This window comes from Pagrus pagrus (genome assembly GCF_965226575.1).
Source record: "Pagrus pagrus genome assembly, chromosome: 1".
Classification (NCBI taxonomy): Eukaryota; Metazoa; Chordata; class Actinopteri; order Spariformes; family Sparidae; genus Pagrus; species Pagrus pagrus.
In genome coordinates, this window is record NC_140185.1 from 13,932,936 (window position 1) to 13,954,021 (window position 21,086).

The 21,086-nt window shown below is 37.3% G+C and overlaps 1 protein-coding gene across 1 annotated transcript in view; it reads right to left on the reverse strand.

Annotated features, from left to right (window-relative positions):
• Positions 1–21,086, reverse strand: part of luzp2 (leucine zipper protein 2) — a 170,666-nt gene that overhangs the window by 116,014 nt on the left and 33,566 nt on the right. The gene's annotated exons all lie outside the window — the stretch shown is intronic.

Genomic DNA, 21,086 nt, shown 5'->3' on the forward strand with positions numbered 1-21,086 from the left:
GTCTAGACCATGCAGACTCGCACATTTGTAACCTCAAGGGAGCTGACAAAAGGCTATGCCTGTAAACCCAAGGCAAGCTTTTCTGAGCCTGTGTAGTTTTCAAACGTACATGTAAAATGTTTTCACTGAATGATAAAAATCAATCTCAAGGGAAAATTTTGCTGCTACAGTAACACACCACCCTTTGGCCTTGTTGGCTGGAGTACAACATGAAGTACTGGTCTGAGTAATAGCATGCACACAACTAAAAGAAGGAAAAAACTAAAAATGTCAATCTCTCTCTCTTTGTGAGAGGTTGAAAGCATAATGAGGACACCAGCATTGCATTAATCAAGCAGATACCCTCGCCATGTTGCTGGTGACCAGCTGCATTTAGAGGAGCTCTAGTGTCTCCACATGTCTCTATGTCAGCAGGGATAGTTTGTCATTAGCTAAAGGGGAGGCAGAAACTTTCCTATCAGAAGTCAGTTTGTGATATTTCCCATACGATAAGCATCGATTAATAGCTTTAATCAATTTCTTATCTTGCTTCTACCCCCAAAGTGTAAATCTCATCCTGTTTAAGTAGGTGTGTCTCAGTCAATTTAATCTCCTATTAATATTAATAACTGAATCGCTTGATTGCACCCAACACACACACACATACACACAGCTAATCAAATGTGTCTATGGTGACGTGTTACAAGACAGATCGGAGTCTTAGGCTCAAGTTCTGTATCTGTGATGAAGCTTCTTTTCAATCTCTCAGGTCTTCTAATGGTGTGGTCACTTTGGGTCTGCCTGATCATGCTTTACAGCTGCTCCAGTTTCTGTAAAGCACTTTGGAGTTACTTAGACCTTGAGTCTAGCCAGGATTTGATGCTGAGAAAGCCCCCCTTTGTTTAGAATAACAATTTGACTTCTGACACTTTTCTTTACATTCTGAATCCTCTAACTTTCTGATTATTTCCAGGTTAATGTGACAACATTAGAGATTTTGGAGACATCACTATGACAACTTTGTCCACTCGATTCCCTAATGACTACTAGGTAATGTGGTTGAAAGCCTTGGGGGAGAATGTATTAACTGGACTATAATTGTATGTTTTTTAACATTTTTCTATCAAATGTCAAGAATACGTTTCAAGTAAATATGGATATAGATTGACTGGAATGTTTCTGACCTATACATTTATTAGATTTATAGTAAATCATTACAAATAATAAATCCATTAAAGAGGCAGCTCAACGTAAAACATCTGTCAATCACTCTCCTGAGATCTACATTCACTTATCATTAAGAATTTATCCTGAGGATATTCAGTCATGCCTGTTATATTATTTTCTTCTGACAAACAGAAAAAGACACATATTTTGCCTTGAATCATTAATCTTACATCCTAAATAATAATTAAAAAAGTAAATATGCCAGAGTTAACTTCCCACTGTGTAAATATTTGTTTATCCATGGCTAGTTAACCTGTCATATTATTTTACTCATGGCCAGGAAAGGGCATTTTGAGCTACTTAAGAGTTTATTTAAATATGCCAAACGTCGACTGTGTCCTTAAACTGCTCAAACTGCAGCAGACTGACTATAAATTACACCGAAAACAAAGACAAGTGAAATCTAGATTAGTTCTAATTATATGCCTGTCAGCTGTGTGCATCTTAAAGTAGTGTTTTCTATCTGAAAAGAGAAGGATTTTGACACTTTCAGTAAAATGTATTATATTGGGATGCCAAAAGCTTTGAAACAGAAATATGCCAAATTCAAAATTCCTGACAGCTAGTTAATATGGCAGCTGTCGTTACAACATTCAAGAGCTATCACATGGTAGACTTATAGACTTAATACTGTATGTAAACAGTGAACAGATTATAGAGAACACTACACATTCACACTCTTACAGACACAGCTCCTGCTAAGAACAGTCCAGTGTCCAACTGCTCTTTTAGCCTGCAAACACTGAACACAAAGAAGTCACAAAACGGCAAGCGTATCTTGTCACAATGCCACAGAAGAATTCATTTTGCTAGTTTTACCACCTTAACACATCATGCTAGTGATTCTTTAACAAAAGGAGACTGTTGCCAGATGTAAAAAGAAAGAGAAGCAAAGGCGAGAAGTGGCCAGAGGGAGTGTGCTTTTATCCATCTGGATAAAGACAACTAAAGGTGACAGGGAGACAGACAGAGGAGCATGTAACTCTGGGCACACTATCAAAAGTGAAATCCCAGTTATAGTACTGCTCTGACCTGGTTCAGATGCTAGGATTCCCTTATTTGTAAAATAACTAACATGATATTACGATTGACAGAGTGTAGCAATAAACAGAGAGGAGTGGAAACTCACATTACATAAATGCCAACATGTTAAGGGAAGAGTCATTTTATTTAAGATGTGACATACAGAATATTCCACTTAAATTACAAGGCAGAAATAAAGGAATACAGCTAACAATTATTTTCCTCATCGATTAAGTCATTTTATTTAAGATATGAATTACAGTATGACATAAGTCATGAAATGTAATAAGTACAATATTGAAGTAAATTGTTATCATTGTTGGTAACCTTTATCGTGCTTTTTTGGTTGCTTAAGATTGACATTTACTGTATTGTGCATTTATAAGGATTCATAAGGGCCTTGTTTTGTCTGACCAGAAGTCCAAAATCAAAGATATTAAGTTTAATACTCCAAAGATACTAAGAAAACCAGCAAAATATATTGGAATATTGTTTTTTGACTAATGGATTAATCAGCTATTGTTTCAGCTTTGAAATGTAATAAGCTGGAGAGTGAGGTTAAGAAATATGAAGCATAAAGTAAACACAAACAGACCAACAGGGAACAGTTGCTGATTTCAAAGGTAATGAAGGCTGGCCTGTTTTCTTAAATTATTGGGCGCACTGCTGGAAACTGGGCTTGCTGCTATTATTTTGGTTGATGAGCAGGCGTCTTTAAACCCCGGACACGCTGGGGTGCATATCCTATTTGCAATCTGCATAATACTGACAGGTAAAAAAAGAAATGCCTCACTGTACAGGCAGGAAGTCTCATTACTGTTCTTATTACAGGACAGGGTTAAAGAATAATACTGTGAGGTTTTTTTAAAGATTGAGAGAAACAAATTGGTGCCTTCCTCTGTATTCCTGCTTGTGTCTACGTGGAGCGTAGTTTGATATCAGGGCTCATTTTCCTCCTCTTAGAAGAAGTCACTTGCTGTCAGTCATTCTCGTTGGAAAAACAACCTCCAAGACTTGAAAGCTGCCCAAGTAAGATAATCTACTGCAGTAGATATGTAGCCCTAATTAGGTTTATTTTTCAGTTTCTCTTTTTGGCTGACTTTTGTTCTGCTTATACCTGACATTCACAGATGGAGATGGAGGCTGAGAGGAAGTTAGCTCAGTTGCCAGTTTATTAGGGACATCTAACGCAACAGCCCTGCAATGCATCCTCCTGTCTTGAAGGTTATAATGCTCAGTTTTGTGAAAACTTTTTTTGGAGAGTTGAGACTGAAAGTTCATTTTTGACCTCAGGTTCAACGTTTAAGCCAACATGGACCAGACAGTCTTCAAAATGTTCAGATAAATGACAATTTAAAAATCTGCCATGACATAACAACTCCACAAAGTTTGTCCACCATGAAGATTGTGTAATATGATTTCAAGCTAGAACAGTCACTAAACGACCTTGTAGTAAGATAGTTATGTTAACCGCTGTAGAGATTTGTTGACACAACTTTATGGCCATTTTGGAGGCTGCAGTTTGTAGTTTGGTTAATTGTTCATAGAAGTGTTGCGAATGTTTGTCCATAAAGCCACAATTGTGAACCTCTTGGTGGTGTTAGAAGAAAAGTCATGTGATCACTAAAGCTATTTGGATAATTATATGAAACCATTAATGTCTATAGTTTCACAGGATGAATTAATATGTTGACCCAAGTCATCAGAATTCATCCTCTGGGGACCATGAATATCTGACCAAAATGGCACGGCAATCTATCCAATATTTCTTTATTTTAGTCTGAACCAAAATGTTGGACTGACCAACAGACCGGCTAACAGAAATGTGTACAGTCACACTGTTAGCATGGCTAAAAAGATACAACATACATTGTAAAATGTTTGAGAGAAATACAAATTACATAAAGTAGTTGCAGCCAGTCCACAGTGGTCAGTAACTCTGGGATTATTCCTGAAAAGCAGCAGGTTATCCATGAAAATATCACCTGCAGTGTAGTAAAGAAGATTCCACGGCATATCTAGAAAGCACTGTGTATTGATTTTCCAGCTCTATGCCTGTGTGTGTGCTGCTGATGCCCTTTTTTCCATTTGAGCCACTGGCCTTCAGGTGGTTTCTCAAAGTCCACAGTATCGTCAGAGAGCAGATGACTACATCAGGAAAAGAGACACGGTGCATGCTTGTTTAGCCCAGCTTTCAGGCTGTCACCCTGAAATGAGGCATCATGGGGCGCTCATGAAAAGAGGCGCCAAGTTATGTATCCATCTACTTTCATCAAACGACACTCATGAGATAAGAGTGCTGGATTTACACACACCCACTGCACACAATCTATCGACCAACCCTTACTTTTAAATGTTAATTTGGCTCACCAAGATGGGAGTTATTTTCTCTGTCTCTCAGTCTCTTTGAGTCTTTGTGCTGCTCTGTGCTGATATCATTTGAATCTTCTGTTTCTAATGTTTACAGAATGAAAAACATCTAACTAAATGCCACTGGTTCAGAACAGACAAAGTCAAAGCTGTAATTGTTTGAGGGCTGTTACAGAAGCTTATTTTCAGCATTTATTAATTTGCAAATTATTCTCTCCATTAATTATTTGTTCTGTAAAATGTCAGAAAATGATGAAAGAAGCCAATCACAATTGCCCAAAGGTCGTCTTTAGAACTCTCATTTTGTCCAGCAAACAGTGCAAAACCCCAAAATATTTTACTCTAACAGAAGACTAAGTCTGCAAATACATTTTACGAAGTCCGATACAGTAGGTGGCTGTTTGCACCTTGAAGGCTAGTTTGTACAAGAACAAGAACAAAAAGAAGGCGACGAAGAAGAAGGAATCTTATTAGCACTATGGAACATAAAATTAATCCTTCTTTGATCACTGCATCTCAGGCTTTGTTACCCTCAGTATAAAAATGTGAAATTATCTTATTGGTATCGGCCATGAGAAGCAGGTAATCAGAAGCAGAACTAATCAACAGACTACTTCAGCTCTGAACTGTTTTTAAAAGATCAATGTCACACCAAGAGTAAAATTGTATGCCAATCAGGATTATTACTATTGTTCATAGTTTTAGTAGTAGCCGTAGTAGTAGTATTCTTTGAATGTGTGCCCCAGGCAGTTAAAAGGTATCTACCAGACAAAATATTCACTCCATTTACTAGAAGGATTAACTCTGACATGATATTCCCTATATGACATAACCTCATGGGGGTTGACAGAAGGGCTGCCAGTATGACCATGAAAAGTCAGATTAGGCTGTGAAATTGAATGAAATGAGTAAAATTGAACTGAGCTGAAAATATTAATTCAAATTATTAATTCATTAAAATGTCAGGTTGAGGTTAGATACTGGTAACTGTTTTCACTCGTCTCTCCCTGTGCGCTGAGCTTGTTGTTGTGTATCAATTATCTTAGACCCTGTCATACCACACCTGTCCACTAGACGCCCTCAGACAGTTTTCTTCTTCTGTGATCCACCACCTGTTGACAACACTGCTTTGTATTTGCTCATTAATCATATTGTTTCAGGATATAGATGGCTGTTTTGTCTTTGCCCTTTGTTGTCTAAACTGTTGGCCATGCCCACATCTATATGAACATGTTCCTCTGCATTTTGACCTCTCGTTAACACAATCAGCATTTTAGGTCACTAAGACAGATATGTTTCTGGTCAAATTGTTGTCTAAATACAGGGAAAAAACAGACGTTTAAAAAAATATCAGTATGCGTGTGGAGAAGACCTTAGTGTTATTGCTTTTCTATTTTTCAGCCCAGCAGCCAGGATAAAATGTTGGCAGTTAATGTTTCTGCAGACCACTGCGTTCATTTTTCATGTCATGGCCTACAAACCATATTGACATTTCTACAAAACAACGTGTTTATGACCCGATTGTCATATTGGTGATGGAGATGATCTTTTCCGAAACCTAACCAAGTGGTTTCTTTGCCATAAACTAACCAGAGCATAAGCAGAGCTTTGTCACAACATAAAATATAAAACTGGATTAAGGAAACATAAAGTTGCAACATAAAGAAATGTAAAGTTTCAATATATCTGTGGTTCATTGCCAACATTTAATCAGGTGATAGGGCTGCAATTGTTCCAATCTGACCTTTACATCCATCTGCTGGTCTGACAATTGTAAAACTTGCCTAACCAACAAGCTGAGCTGTATTTTTACATGATCTGCTTGAAAATCCAGCTGATTCCTGTCATTCATATATTCACTCTCTGACAGCCTTATTTGACAGCTGTCATCTGGTCATGTCAGAGTGCAATACACCCACAGTGATGAGACAATAAAGGAGTTACATGTTTATGCAGTTATAAAACCTATATTGTCACTTGCACCGCTATGCAATTATATAATTGCAAAGAAGCACACATTTGTACCTACCTACCAGATATTCATTAGCTAAACAAAGCTCACACACTGAGTGCAAAGTGCAAATGATATTTCCATGTCACTGACAGCCTGAAGGCTCACAGCACTCACATTTCACTAAATTAAAAATGAGGTCATGTATAATCTTTTAGAAAAGGTCAATAAAGCTACATTTCTGGACTTTCCACACAGAGCTCTTGTGATCAGAGTATTTGCTGGAACCTGAAGGCTTTTTTAATGTCTGTTGTCTTTGGGCTGTAATCTTTTATAACAGCTACTGTGACATCGCACGAATTCCACCCCCATTGCCTAAATCCCTCAAAGTGATTTGCCATTAACCTTGAAATGGTGACTGACTTTCCTTAGATGACAGTGGAAGCTTGGAGCAATTTTTCCCGCTTACTGCTTGATGAGCGGATGGCCGAGAGTCTTACACATGTCAGCGTGTGAGCACAAATGTTAGATGAAGGGAATGCATGAAGATGAATATTAGTTCAAAGGACACTTACATCATGTTACATGACTTATAATGTTACTTTTGATATATCTAGTTTCGCTGAAAAGTAGGGGCACTTTGCATAAATTAAGAGATACTTTCACCAAATGTTATCTACAGTACCTTACATTATTTATTCTGATCTTAGAACCAAAGTAAGACATTAGATGTTGGAGTATAAATTTCAAAAAAATCCTAACAGCTCATTCATATGTGCTGAGCATTAAAGTGAAACTTCTGAAAGATGCAGTAACAGAGGCTTAACTCTTACAAATTAAATGTTGAATCTGTAAGCAGTAAACACATCCTAACTCAGTTCAGTACACTACTAATACCATACTTGCTGGTATGACCAATAACTTATGGTGGCTTATATTACCTTTAAGAATATTTAGCCATGCAACAGAGATTACTAAATCAGTTTGCTGAAAAAACACCACGGGGCACTCTGGTAGGGTTTAGCAAGTAACACGCTAAGACGAGTATCTGTAGCCTAATGTATGATGCTCACAAGACACCACAGGCAGACATATCCAGAGGTCCCTAGTATTGGTCGAGCTACCAAAACATTGGATGCTACCTTGTGCATATTTCCGCTCAATGGCAGCTTTTGTTATATCCTCCCATGTCTTCATGACCATGACAAACTCCACACCACCAGTTCATCACACAGGCTTTTTGTTAATTTGACATCTCAAGCCCATACCTGACCTTATCAAAGTTGTTTTCTAAGACTTTGGAAAGCTTCATTTGCAGCCAAAGAGCACATTAAACAACTGTTTTCACAGGTCAAGCATTTGTCCTTGTGACAAGTTAACTGATCTTCTTGTGACTGCCTAAATGTGTTGCCCATTTCTACAAAATGTTTTATTTTTAATGTAAGTAAAAATATATTGAGTCCCCAGTGGCATAAATCCCTGACAATGATTCCAGACAGATGAAATGAGACAACTGTCTGTGCCACAGTTCCTGTGAAGGTCAGTCTCTGTGAGTCAAGTGATCATCTGACCTTCACGGCTCCTGCAGAATCAATAAAGAAATCTAATCAAGGAATGTTAGCCAGGGTTCAAAACCAAATTATGTCAGAAGAGAGGAGCTTAGGATTTGTGGGCAACCTGTTAAATCAGGGCAGAATGTAAAGTATAATTTCATTAATTGGCCGGAACATCAATGTTTGCTTTATCTATTATACATTACTAGAACATTTGGGGCCTCAAGAGTGTGCTTGGTTGCTAATCATCTTTGAGTATTGCATGCAGTTAACCTAAAAAAAATAAAATAAAATAAATACATACAAAAAAATCAACTCTTTGAAAAGTCAATTTCAAGCAAAAGAACAGAACATTTATAGTAAAACACACTGTACACTTCAAACTGCACTTACTTTTATAAATGCACAATTTACATGCACAAATTAAAGAGGTTCAGCTGATATCCCGTTATTTAATGAAAGCTCAATGTGTTTATTAATCAAGTGGACTGTTTGTACTGTATCAGATCCTCTTGGCTGCAAGCTCCATATCTCATGTCCATCCTGTCATAAACTGCAGTCATGCCCTGGAATTTATGTTACATCCAAGTAACTTAATCACGATTCATCAAACAGACTCAGGGCTTGAAGGCTGGATATAAAGAAAGATAGCTGGATGTAAAATTTAACACCTTGAGCAAACTGATGTTTATTTACCAAACAGCAAGTTCATGATGTGACTAATTTTGCAGTAATTCATGTTCTTGTCACAATAAAACAGAAATACTCCAAATACAACCTTAACTGAAGGAACATAACTGTGTTATGGAATATCCCACAAAGGTTTATGACTAGTGTAGACCTTTGTAGCATATTTTTTTGGTGTGTACTTACATTATCCTAAATCTTTCCAACAATGTTTGCACCCAAAGAAATTCATAATTTTGCTGCAGACGATGGCTCATTATTGTTGGTCGACTGTGGCTTTGAATTCCAGGAGAGAGTCAAAGAGTGAGAAAGGAAGTCAGCGAACAAGACTAAACATAACATAAATAAAAATTTAAAATAGGTCACATGGATAGATTTTCATCAGCAATGATGATTGTTTAACAATGAAGACAGCAACTCCCATGAGGCCATGCTACTGTCATCTTTTGTTTTGACTTTATTGAGAGACCCCTGGTGGCAGAAATTACATTGTGTGCGTCTATCAATTTATTATTAAAGGTAGATGAGTTATCTTGACAGTAACTCTGCATAGTTCTCTGCTTTAAGTGTTCAATTTATTTAAAAAGTGGATTTTTTAGTCCCTTTCCCAACTCATCAAATACTGACGCTTTGGGATTGTAGGTCGGATCAGATGCCATTCCGACGCCTTTGACGAGCTGGGAAACCTGAGCATATTTGGACTCAAAATTTGACTTTTCCTACAAATAGGACTTTTAAATATTTAAAATATGAAAATTGCCAGAAAAGGTTTTAGGTTTATTGCACAATATAATTCTATCAAGGTGATACTGAGGCCAGATTCAGAAAAAGAGAAGACATTTCAGTCCATCTGTTGCTTTCTGTTTTCAACTTGGATATTAGGAACCTACATGGTGTTTTGAAATTATTTTGTGAAGACAACATTTTTGTGCTCCTACAATAACAAAATAAAACTGCTCAAAAAGAAGTACACTCCATGAAGTGATCTGCCTTTATAGTAGTAATTAACAGCTACTAATCAATCTATTTGCTTTTGATGAATGAAATTACATACTTCGGGAAAGAGTCGACTGATGAACAATTAATTATTTCTTGTTATGAGCAGTTTGAAATTAAACCATTAATTCTGATCTTGTGTAAAATAGCATCACAATATTTCGAAAAAGCAAAGCAAAGAAGTAAATCATACAATGAACTAATATCTGAAACATTCCAATTTAATAAATGCATTATCCTAGTTGATACCGACACACTAAACTAACAGGCTTCAGTCCATCATCAAAGACAGGTATAGATGCACTACTTTGGTTGAATCCCCCCTTGTGGAAAATTCTTTGCCTTGCCTGTGGCAGATTGATTTGAGGGATTGATTGGTCTAGACGGTGAACATTTCACCTTGATAATGCAGTTCTACGGCGAGTGTTTAGCTTTATTGTGGATCTGACTTGGTATTCATAGCCGACCGCATTGCAATGCGTGATAACATGGTGGATGTGCATGAGTTACAGATGTGAGGCAGTCCTCGCTCGCTTGGTCCGTCAGTTTACAAGGTTCCAATTTTCACACGGATCTGCTCGTGACCTGGAGACTGAGCCGGTGAGTTGGTATTTTGATCACACTCAAGGCATCTCCTCTTTCTCATCAGTTTTCCAAAGCAGTCACTCTATCAAGTATCTCCTTTGCTGCATCTCTCCAGCTCCTTGAACAGAACTCGTCTATTAAGAGATCGTCGCTCCAGGGTTCTTAACTAGACTGAAGCATGTGATTTCATTGGAGTCTGGGAGATAGTCAACACCCTATCAAGTAGTCTATACACATTTCGAGAGGCGCTGAGCATCTGATCACAGTCATCTGTGGTTTGTAGCATCAAAACCTCAAGTCAAAGCTGGGAAAACCCTTCCACTGAAAAGAGAAAAAGGGGGCAATAACTTCAAATCTAAAAGGCCATTAAATGTATTTGCTGCCCAACAATTTCTCATTTTCATAGCTCATGTATCAATTTCTTTTCTTTTCTTCTTTCCTTTCATTTTTTTTTTGTCTACATGCTCAGAGAACCTTTTTCCCAGTTCTAAGGTTTTCTCCCTTTTTTTCCCCACCAGCAAGGTGTTCTTTGAAGTTTCTGTATTTCATGTCTTTATCGGGGTACAAGGTGGGTTTTAGGCCACAAAGGTTAGGTAGACATGGCTCCTTGTGCTACGGTGAGCTTGTTTAGTTTCCTTCTATCTTATTTTGCTGAGTATTGTATTTCATCCTTTGTTTTGGTGATTCTAATCTAGTTCAACAGGGTAAGCTTCGTATTTCACAAAATCATATGTAACCCCAAAGGTTTAAAGACTACAGAAGAGACGAAGAAAAAGACGTTGTCTGAGAAGTCATTGATAATTGCTTCACCACTTTCCCCCTCATGACTGGAAGGATGAATGATGAAGAGACAAATGAAGAAAAATCATCTGCATAACAATGTATTATATATCAAAATATCGATTTGTTGATCAGAACATTTATCCAAAGTGTTTTTCATAATTTATTATGTTAAAACATCCTCTGGTTCTCACAGTCAAATGTGAGGGTTTGACATTTTTTTCCTAATCCTCTAAAATCGGAAACTATAAAGCTTTGGATGATGGACGAATGGTATGACTAATGCTTCATGTATCAGCCAGATGGTAGACGGCAGAGAAACATCTTCTGGAGAGAATGGGAAAAACAAACAAACCTCCAGCAGAATGGCAGGATGGCAAATCAAAACACTCATGACAATTTATTGCTATGGTAATGTCGCATTGTTCACAAAGAATAGATTATTCTAGGAATGCAAGTACCTATTAAATGCAGATAAAATGCAGCGTATTACATTGAACTCTTCAAACCAATTTTAAGTCTGTCCCAAAATCTAAATTCCCTCAAAATGTAAAGCCATTCCAATATTCCCAACATGGAGGGTGAAAGAAAAACTGAAAAAAATAAATTGTTAACTTCCTGTTGCCTATATAGCCCATGATTTCTCCTTGTGTGAGGTAGTAACCCAACATCCGGTTGGAAATTCTGTCACAGGGACGGATCAAAAGTTAAAACATTTTAAAACTGGATGGCACTGCTTGTGCTGTTACCATTTTCTTTCTATAATATGTGAGCTTATAAGAAAATGACCCTTCTTTTCACTTGATTTATTACCTTAGTAAACAGTTTCCTAATGAGTTTATGGACTCAATTGCCAGTTTCAAGTCTTCTGCAACACAGCATGATGTTGATTTTGTAAATTATGATCCCATTTAGAGTAAAATAGACGATCAAGTGGTATGCTTCTTTAGGGCTTGGTGGCGTTGTGACTGTTGCTACCACAGCCTGAGTAAGATCCAATCAGGCCGGAGACATAGCAATGCGTACTCTCCCTCAAATATGGTCACTTCTGGCTCCAAAAAAACAAACGAAAAAAAAACAAGATGGTGACAGCTGTGCTTTCAAAGTCGAGGCCTTAAAATGGTAGTCCGCAAACCAATGGGTGACGTCATGTTGGATTTAAATCAATGAATGAGGCTTAAATAAGCGATGTGAAGCCAATTAATCAGCAGATTAATCTATGGTGAAATTAATCTTTAGCTCCAGCCAAAGATATTTGTATCAGCCTTGAGCGTCAGTCTTCTTGTCTTTAGGGATACTTTCAGTCTACTTGGTAAGAACTTGTACTCAGCTGCCACCAGGGACAAAATTCAGGAAGCGGCAGGTGTGAGGAGAATAAATAGATCACATTCATCTGATAAATGTGTTTGCACTGTTTGCACCTTTCTCATACAGAGTCGGAAGCAGTTTGGATTCCTGGACAACTTTGTGTTGGCGCTTTGCATTGAACGAAATCCCTTTCGGCATAGATTATATAAAATATTATCAATCTAAGAGGTATTTAGCACATATTTGTTTTAGCTGAGGATGTTAGACACATTGTGACAGAGATAACTGATTCTGACACATTAATAGCTTCACCAATAATATACTGCCAACTCTTATAAACAAGATAGTGTGTCAAATGAAACCAACATTTAAAACTGCCTCTCTGGCTCTTGATTTTCTATTCAGAGTGCAGCAATAATAAAAATTGAATTCAACTTGTGTTTAATCGTGAGAGGAAAAGATCTTGGAGCGCCATTAAATTATAATAAGTCTGAAATGTCATTCATTTTTCAGAATGACTTTTAGATATCATTCATTTTTAGGAGCCGAGCCGAGTAATGGCACGCAGATTGCAAAGGACTTAGGGAGAATAGCATCCGTAAGCTTTGCTTTATGCAGTCTTGTCAATTCACACAGGCCTTTTGGGGGTTGCTCCAGGATCCATCATCTATAATATAAAATGTATAATGTCAGTTCTTTTTGGAAAATTGAATACAATTCGTCCCAAGAGAAACTGTGCCACAATCAATCCAATGTATGGTCTAGACTTGATGTTTTCTTGTCACTCAAAGTGTTATTTTGCAATAAAGACACACTGGTTTTACAAAGTCCACAAGGTAAGTGGGTGTTTTCTGGCTGTGCAATCATTTCCATGCTGTTAAAGAGCCAAGTCATCCACAAACTCTGAACTACTGATTAGATAAACTACATTTTGGAAATACTAAGTGGTTAGTATAATGGCAGATTTGGGCATTATGCTCAATACTGCTTTTAGGCTTGATGTGACTTATTTTATACACTAGGGAGCAAATGTCATGTTTTTCTTCTCATTTTTTTAACACTGTCAGCTTTCTCCAATTAGGTAGCAATTAAGTCAATAACACTCTGGCTGCCACCAAGTTTGCTCTTCATGCATTGATTTTTGTGATAAACTTTTAAATTAAAACATCATTAAATTTCCCGAAAGGAGCCAAGTAAGGCTTATGAGCCAAATGCTTCCTCACCCTGGGGTTAGGTAAAAAGATGCACCCACTCGTTATGGTTTATTAAACGTATTAACACTTATTCTTATGCTAATCCTGTTGTGTGCAAGCATCTTTATATGCTTATCTTATATATAGTCATGGTGTGGTACACTACTGTAGGTATCCAGCCCAGGTTACTGAGCCTTGTTCATTTCCTCTCATACTGTGGCAGCCTGTGACTTGACTCTATTAGGACTGAACAAACAGAGCTTTTAGGTGAAGCATGGAGGGAAGCAAAATGAAAAACTGAAATCCAATGCAACTCTTTCTAATTAGCTTTAAGAAATCGCTGTGAATGCTGACAGCTGAAAATTATGATGGATGCTCTTTATTTCCCCATCCCCAATCCATATAAATCAATCAAGGGGCCCAATTCAGGTCAGAGTGCTCCCACGTCCCTGTTCTTCACCCCAGTGTGAGTTTTTTTTTTTTTTCCCCAGTGTTATGAGCCAAACCTAACAGTCTCTCCTGGGAGGTCTAGATGATGTGCCAAGTACAGGCTAGGGGATAATTAACTCGGCTTTCCAATTAGGACAAAGCAATCCGCTGAGGATACAAGTGGGGAGAGGATAAATACTCAAGCATCAGTATGGGAGGAGGACAGGGACGAGCAGACAGATAAATAATGAGAGGGAAACATGCAGGCTAATGCTAAACACATACTCAAATGCACAGATATGTGATTGATGCTATGCTGTGTGCTTATTTCAGTGTCTACTATGTCATACAACTTTTAGTGCAATCATCATCAATTCCTCTGCATGGTATTAACATATTGGGGGAGTTTCACATCTGATTAATGCATAGAATTATTTAGAATAATGTATGTTTTGTAAGTCTGTCAAAGTCAGAAAAGAATTACTGGATTTGCAGATTATTCTCAGTCTTTTTTGGCCTTGTGGTATGGCGAAAGAGCTGTAGTAAAAGCCATTTAACACAAAATGGACAGATGTGGATCTGAGGAAATGAATTTTCTCCAGTGAGTCTGAAACCTACTCTGCTGAGATGAATAGTCCTACTGAGGGCAGAGTGTTTTGCTTAGTTTCACTAAATGGACTCTGTAGACCGTCGAGTGTAATTCTTCCAGTAGCTCAGGAGTATCACTTACAGTATAGCATTCACTTTGCTATAATGACTATATATAGCCCTGAGAAAATAATACTTTATGCCTATTTTTTTCCAAAATAGAAATGTTATGGTCTGAAAAATGCTCCAAAACATGATTCAGCGTTTGTCGAGCAGAGTGAAAATAGTGGAACTTGCACGGGGTTGCAATCATTCGGAGTGTTACTCATGACAATACTAAACCTTGTTTCCAATCTTTGCCACTATACATCACATCATGCCTGGCTCTGTCTTGTGTAATGATTTCACTGAGAAGGTTCAACTGTGGTCAATCTGTTTGTTGGCTGCTGCTAAGCTTACAGAGGAAAAGTGTGCACAGAGGAATAAAAACGTTTGGCATATTTTTGCTGATGCTCTTTTCTTCTTCTTAGTGAGATACTCAACAAATCCAGTCTCATGTGGTGCAAGGACAATTTCAAAGGGAAATACACACTAAACAGGATTCATATTGTTCCAATCATGTTACACACCCCAGTCTTGGTTTCACTACAATTACCGATCTGCTGGCAGCGAATAAGAGCCTGGCACGGGAGAATGGAAATTCGCCATATTAACTATTTAACACCTGAAAAACAGTCAATGAAATAAAGCTTGCAAAATTGTGGACATGAAAGTACACAATTTCACACAAACAAGTCGAAATTAATGAATTATAGCCTGTTTGTTCTATTTTTAAGTTTTTTTGAGGAACAAGCATCATGCTCATGAATGCTGGTTAAGCTCTTGACAGTGGTTTGTGTTGTTTTTTGTATTCAGGCACTGTTGGCTTCATTTCATCCAATGACAATTATTAATCTATTCATGGATATTTATCATCTATCTGCCTGTAGTTATAGTGGCCAAAGATGGATGAGTTACTATAAGAGATCACAAATAGGAGTTAATTTGAGAGCATACACCACAATGCAGCAACTACAAGGCTGACTGAGATTGCTGTTCAAGGGTCTCTCAACAGTTTATTATTCATTTCCTAAGGATTTCCATGAGGATGAGAGCTCATTTGTTTGTTTATTTTTAATAACAATCTAATTTTATCAATGCCAGCATCTCAGAAATTATAAAAGAAGTGGGAAACCAGATAAAGAAAATTAATAATATAAAAATCTAAGCAAACATGAATTTGCAGGGCAAACATTCTCTAGATAAACCTTTATTTTTCCCTTTTTCCTTTGGGAGCATATTTGTGTTATAAACTTTTCAGTCTGGACTTAAAGGAGTAAAAATGTGGGTGTAACAAAAGCTGAAAATTGTATTCAAATTTAAATTTGCAAATAATTCAGGAATTCTTTGAACATTTGAGTAATACACACCTTAGTTACAGTGATAATGTGTTGTGTTTTCTGAGGTGTCTTCATTGCAAGATGATATTGAGTAACATATGAGGAACATTGCCTTCTTGCAGCATTAAATATTTTTTGAAAGAGGGGCACATAAAAATAATTGTGGAAAATGAAATTAAACCAATCTGCTACTTTTACAAAAATCCAGGTGTAATAGGGAGCCGAAGTCAAAGCGAGTTTTGTTCCAGAAGTAAGAAAACCTCAAATAAAATCTCATTAATTAATTTGAAATAAAGCAAAATAGTAAAACCCAGGCTCAGAACAGAAACAGTATATCCTACCTAAAGAAAACTTTATTGAGTATCATTGTTGAATTAATCTTTCTCTTTCAAGGTGCCTCTGACGAACACCATTTCCAGAATCCATGGGAGCCCTGGGTTCACTGTTAGTTCAGACGTGTCTGTGAAAACAGCAGGACTAAGAGTGATGAAGGCTGTAGAAGCCTTTAGACAGCAGATACTACAACTTAAGACTTTAGAAGAGAACTTCGATGAGTTTTATGGAAATGAATGTAATATTTTTCATTATCATAGTGCTTTAATTTTGCTTGTTTAACTTTGTTGAAATCCCAAAAACATCAGTTTTAATAGGAACTGCTGTAGTGGAAGTAGACTCCAGGCTTCCGTTTTCCAGAAGGATGAATTAATGATGAACAAGAGATTGCATATGAGTTACAGAAACTACTGAAGAGGCAAGCCCAGGCATGGCATCATGACTTTAGCTCCCTAAATAGTCAAAATAGCATAAAAACAAAACAAGAACAACCAAAATAGTTGAATTGTTGGCAGAAAATGTAAAAAAAACCTCACACATGATATAATGTACAGTTGAGCTGAACTGCAGTAAGGTGCAAAATATTCATAAAAGCAGTATTAAAAATAACTATCAATTATCTACCAATGATTTGAAATTTGATTACTACAGTTTACGTATGTCTATTGACGCACACCATGAAGCTTCTTTGATAAAAATCCTACCAAGAAGCAATGAGGCCATACCTGAACACATGAGCAGGGTGCTACATGACAGCGAGACAACTTGACAATGGAAGTGAAAATCTATCAGCCTGAGGGTTTGGTGTTCACTGACAGCTTGTCAGTGTTTGAGTCCCACTTTTTTTTTTAGTTGGCAGTGCAAATCAGTCACGCTTCATTCACAGGGTGTCATCGGCCATCATTAAAAAATGAGGAGTAATTCTGAAAGCACTTGATGGGTGTAATGCAGACAGGGGAAAACACGTCAGATGTGGGAAATATTGCAAGAATAGCATAGTTGGAGAACGATGAATCTATGGCTACATATGCAGTGCTGTTGAGTCTATTAATGTCTTGGAAGTCTAAGTGCCAAAAGTGTTCCTGCCAAATGCTGTTATGGTGCAAAATTAATCATGTTATAGTTCCTCTCAACATAAGAAATGACCTTTCTGTTACAGACAGTTCTCTTATTTTCTGCAGGTGTATATCTCTTGTAAGCAGGGTGAGGAAATAGCTAACTTAATACCAAAAATCTCTTTAACGTTAAATATTGGTACTTTTTGAAGTAACCATGGCTCTCCTTTCCCCACAAAACAGATATCTGTATGTGAATCCTGTGTTTATAACCAACTGCTTTACAAATAAATAAATCAATATAACAGTAAATGAAAAACTGCAGAGCTTTTCCTTTGAGAGAAAAACAATGGCAAAGCATCAACCTACTTTGCTTTAGAACCACAAGTCCACTTCAAACATTTCTTTTTCCAGGAACCCAAGAAAGTATTAGACACTTAATTTGCATTGACAGCAGGGCACTCTTAATGTCGATGCCCCCAGAATCTCTGCTCCCTGGGAAGCATTTGCTGGTTTCCCAGGAATTATCTAGAAAGAGTTTGCAGTGCATCACTGATTGGTCAGACTGAAGCCTCCTGACTGCTACATCATGAGCAGCATTCATTTAGATTATAAACATACGCTGCCATTAGTGCCAATATTCCTTCGTAGTACATTTGATGTTTTTTTTTAAAGTATTAGAGTGATTAAATATTGGAGAATGTTGGCTGATGAGATGGAGAGATAGCAAGACAAATGTTACCCAATTCTATTTGCAATGCAGTTACAAACAGGAATGGACAGGAAACACTTGACAGCTTGCCTCTACTTTCCAGACTGTTACCTTTATGGCCAATCAAATACTCTCCTGTCGCATCTTATCACAGTCATTCACCCTAAAATCACATATTCACCATAAATGTACAAAAAATAACACAATTATTCTGCATGGAAATATTGGGTCAGCAACAAAGTCATGATCTTCATGGTCCCATAAAGACAGAGAAAAGTCAACCTTAAAGTTTTTTCTGAATATAGTGCAACCCAAACCATAAATGCCAAAATAAATGATGCCAATATGTTTCCGCCATCCACATATATGTTGAAACTTCACATTTCTTAAAGTTGAAACATTACGATTTTAAGGGTGACTTTTCAACTTCATGTCCTGACAGTGCTGTGCTTATGGTATAGTTAGGTTAAGGCACAGACTTGTTTAGGGTTAGGAAGAGATCATGTTTTCACTTAAAATACTTATTTTGGTTGCCACAAACAGAGCTGGAGATGTCCCAACTTTTCATCAAAAATATCAGGTTTTTGTCGACACAGACAGGGCTGGAAATTGTTTCAAGGTCTTCTTAAAAATATCGAGTGGTGTCCTGCTTAAAAATGTTTAAACAGTCTAGAACTGTGGTCACTGGCTTGGCTGCCTTGTCGCCAGGCTTTACTCCAACACCATCCCCCATCCATCCCCTGATATGAAAATCAGGTCATAAACATGTAATATGAACGTGATATGACACATGTCATGGCAATATGACGCGTGTGACATGTACAAATGTGAATGAAACAGTTGTTTGCAGAAACGTTACCTACCAACATTTTATTGTGCCGACTGGACAGCTTTTGTGGGACTTAAAGACCCCAAATTAGTGCCTGGGTTTAGATTATTATATGGGTGAGAATATGGTCTTGCTCAATCAACAATGGCCATATCATACTCAATAATCCTTGGGAGACACCTGAAATTCTCAACGAATACTTAAGACCACAGGTTAAGCTGGTTAGCATTCAGTTGTGTCTCACTGCAAAATGGACTGGACCTTTTCCTTCTGGTTCATTTACTCCATTTCAGACCAAATGATTTGCACCAAAATCAGTCACAGAGGTCACAGAACAAGCCACAAAACTGTCTCTTCAGCAATTCTTGTTGGTAATTAAAGTGTGAAGATATTTGGACATTTGAGGGGTTGCCATAGTAGTAGTGATTGTATGCCCTTGGGTCTGTAAATCACTGAGACTCTGCAGTAAGTCAGTTGATCCAGACATTTAAGAGGTGCACAATCTGATCTGAGAATATCAGAGGGTAAAATCACATCAAACATCATACAAGCATTTCACAATAATTCTATCACATTTTATGAAGGCCTTCAGTTAGTTGTTATATTAACTTCAAGCTTTTTACTGCTACTTTTAATATTATTTCAAAGTTGAATTTAATTTGTCAAGTGTGTACCAATCAAAATGTCATGACATGTCGTTGCTATGAGACAGGGCTTAAGTGGTACAGTTAGGCCAAACAACTCAGCAGGAGCTCTGACACTCAGCAGCTACCCTGTTCTACTTAATCATTTTAAGATGTGTGTGTGTGCTTGTGAGTTTCTATGCATGCAATGAGAGGTTGAAATGACGACAATGAAAACTGTGAAATTAATAATAGTATAGTATATAAATAGTGACAGATTACTGCATCAATTACTTGACTCATGCAGCAAAAGTAGGTAGCCAACGATATCGTGTCATTTTGAAAGTAACCAGCATCTTTTCAATTTTTATAGTTCTGAAGCTTTATGTAAAGCACTATTGTGTACATGTCGAACACGTCAGTACAGGAAATGTATTAATTTGAATAATATCTCAAATGTGAAAAAAAGCACATCCCCCCATGCTTTCAAACATGTATGATTTTTCAAAGCTTATGTGTGACCTTTTACAGCCCAGAGGAGAAGCTGATTTATTGTAAATGCCACAACAAGATGGAGCCATACCAATATAGAGAAAATTTTATTTTAAAATTGAGTTTTTTTTGTTTGTTTTTTTTCTGATATAAAATCAATGTATGCTTTCCATCTGCTATAATGTCAGTTTAGTTTGGTTTTAAATGAGGTCATATCTATCATTTTCATTTTGCAACAAAGGACAGTCTGAGATGAAAATGTTTGTGTCTTGTGCCATCAAAGGGATACATCTTTCATTTGTGCATTGTCTTGCTTTTGATTTAGATTAATATAACAACTCTCATAACATGTGCTGTCTTTGATCTATCTGGCATCAATCTGTCAGAACAAATGCCTCACTTGAAATAAGTCCGCTAAGAATACACACAAAGGGCACACATTATTATTTGTTGTCTCTAAAGCAGCTGCAAATTATGAGATGCTGAACTCTTTCCAGAAATCTGCCACGTTCACCCTTCACCTCTGACGCCTTCAATGAAGGCATATTTCAGAACAGTTGTCTTTGACAAGTGTCTGACATTGTAAATCTCATTATGTAAATACAATTGATTGGGGGCACATTTAAATTACCAGGGCCAGACCACGAGGTCGAGCTGATAAACTAATTTAAAGCGAATATACATTTTTGTAAAGAGATGAAGGTGATGATGCAGGCAGTTCAATGCTTCTATTCACTGTCAGTGTCTGTCTCAGTGGCTTTCCATTACATTATTCTTAAGGACAGCTGTCTACTGCCACATAAATATGTACCCTTTACTCCCATAGGGGTCACTGCAATCAATGCTCCCCTGAGGATTGGCTGTCACATTAGATGTCGGGGTAAAAGCACACTTAAGTGAATGAAGTGGAGTAGCTTGCGTAGGCTCAACAGGA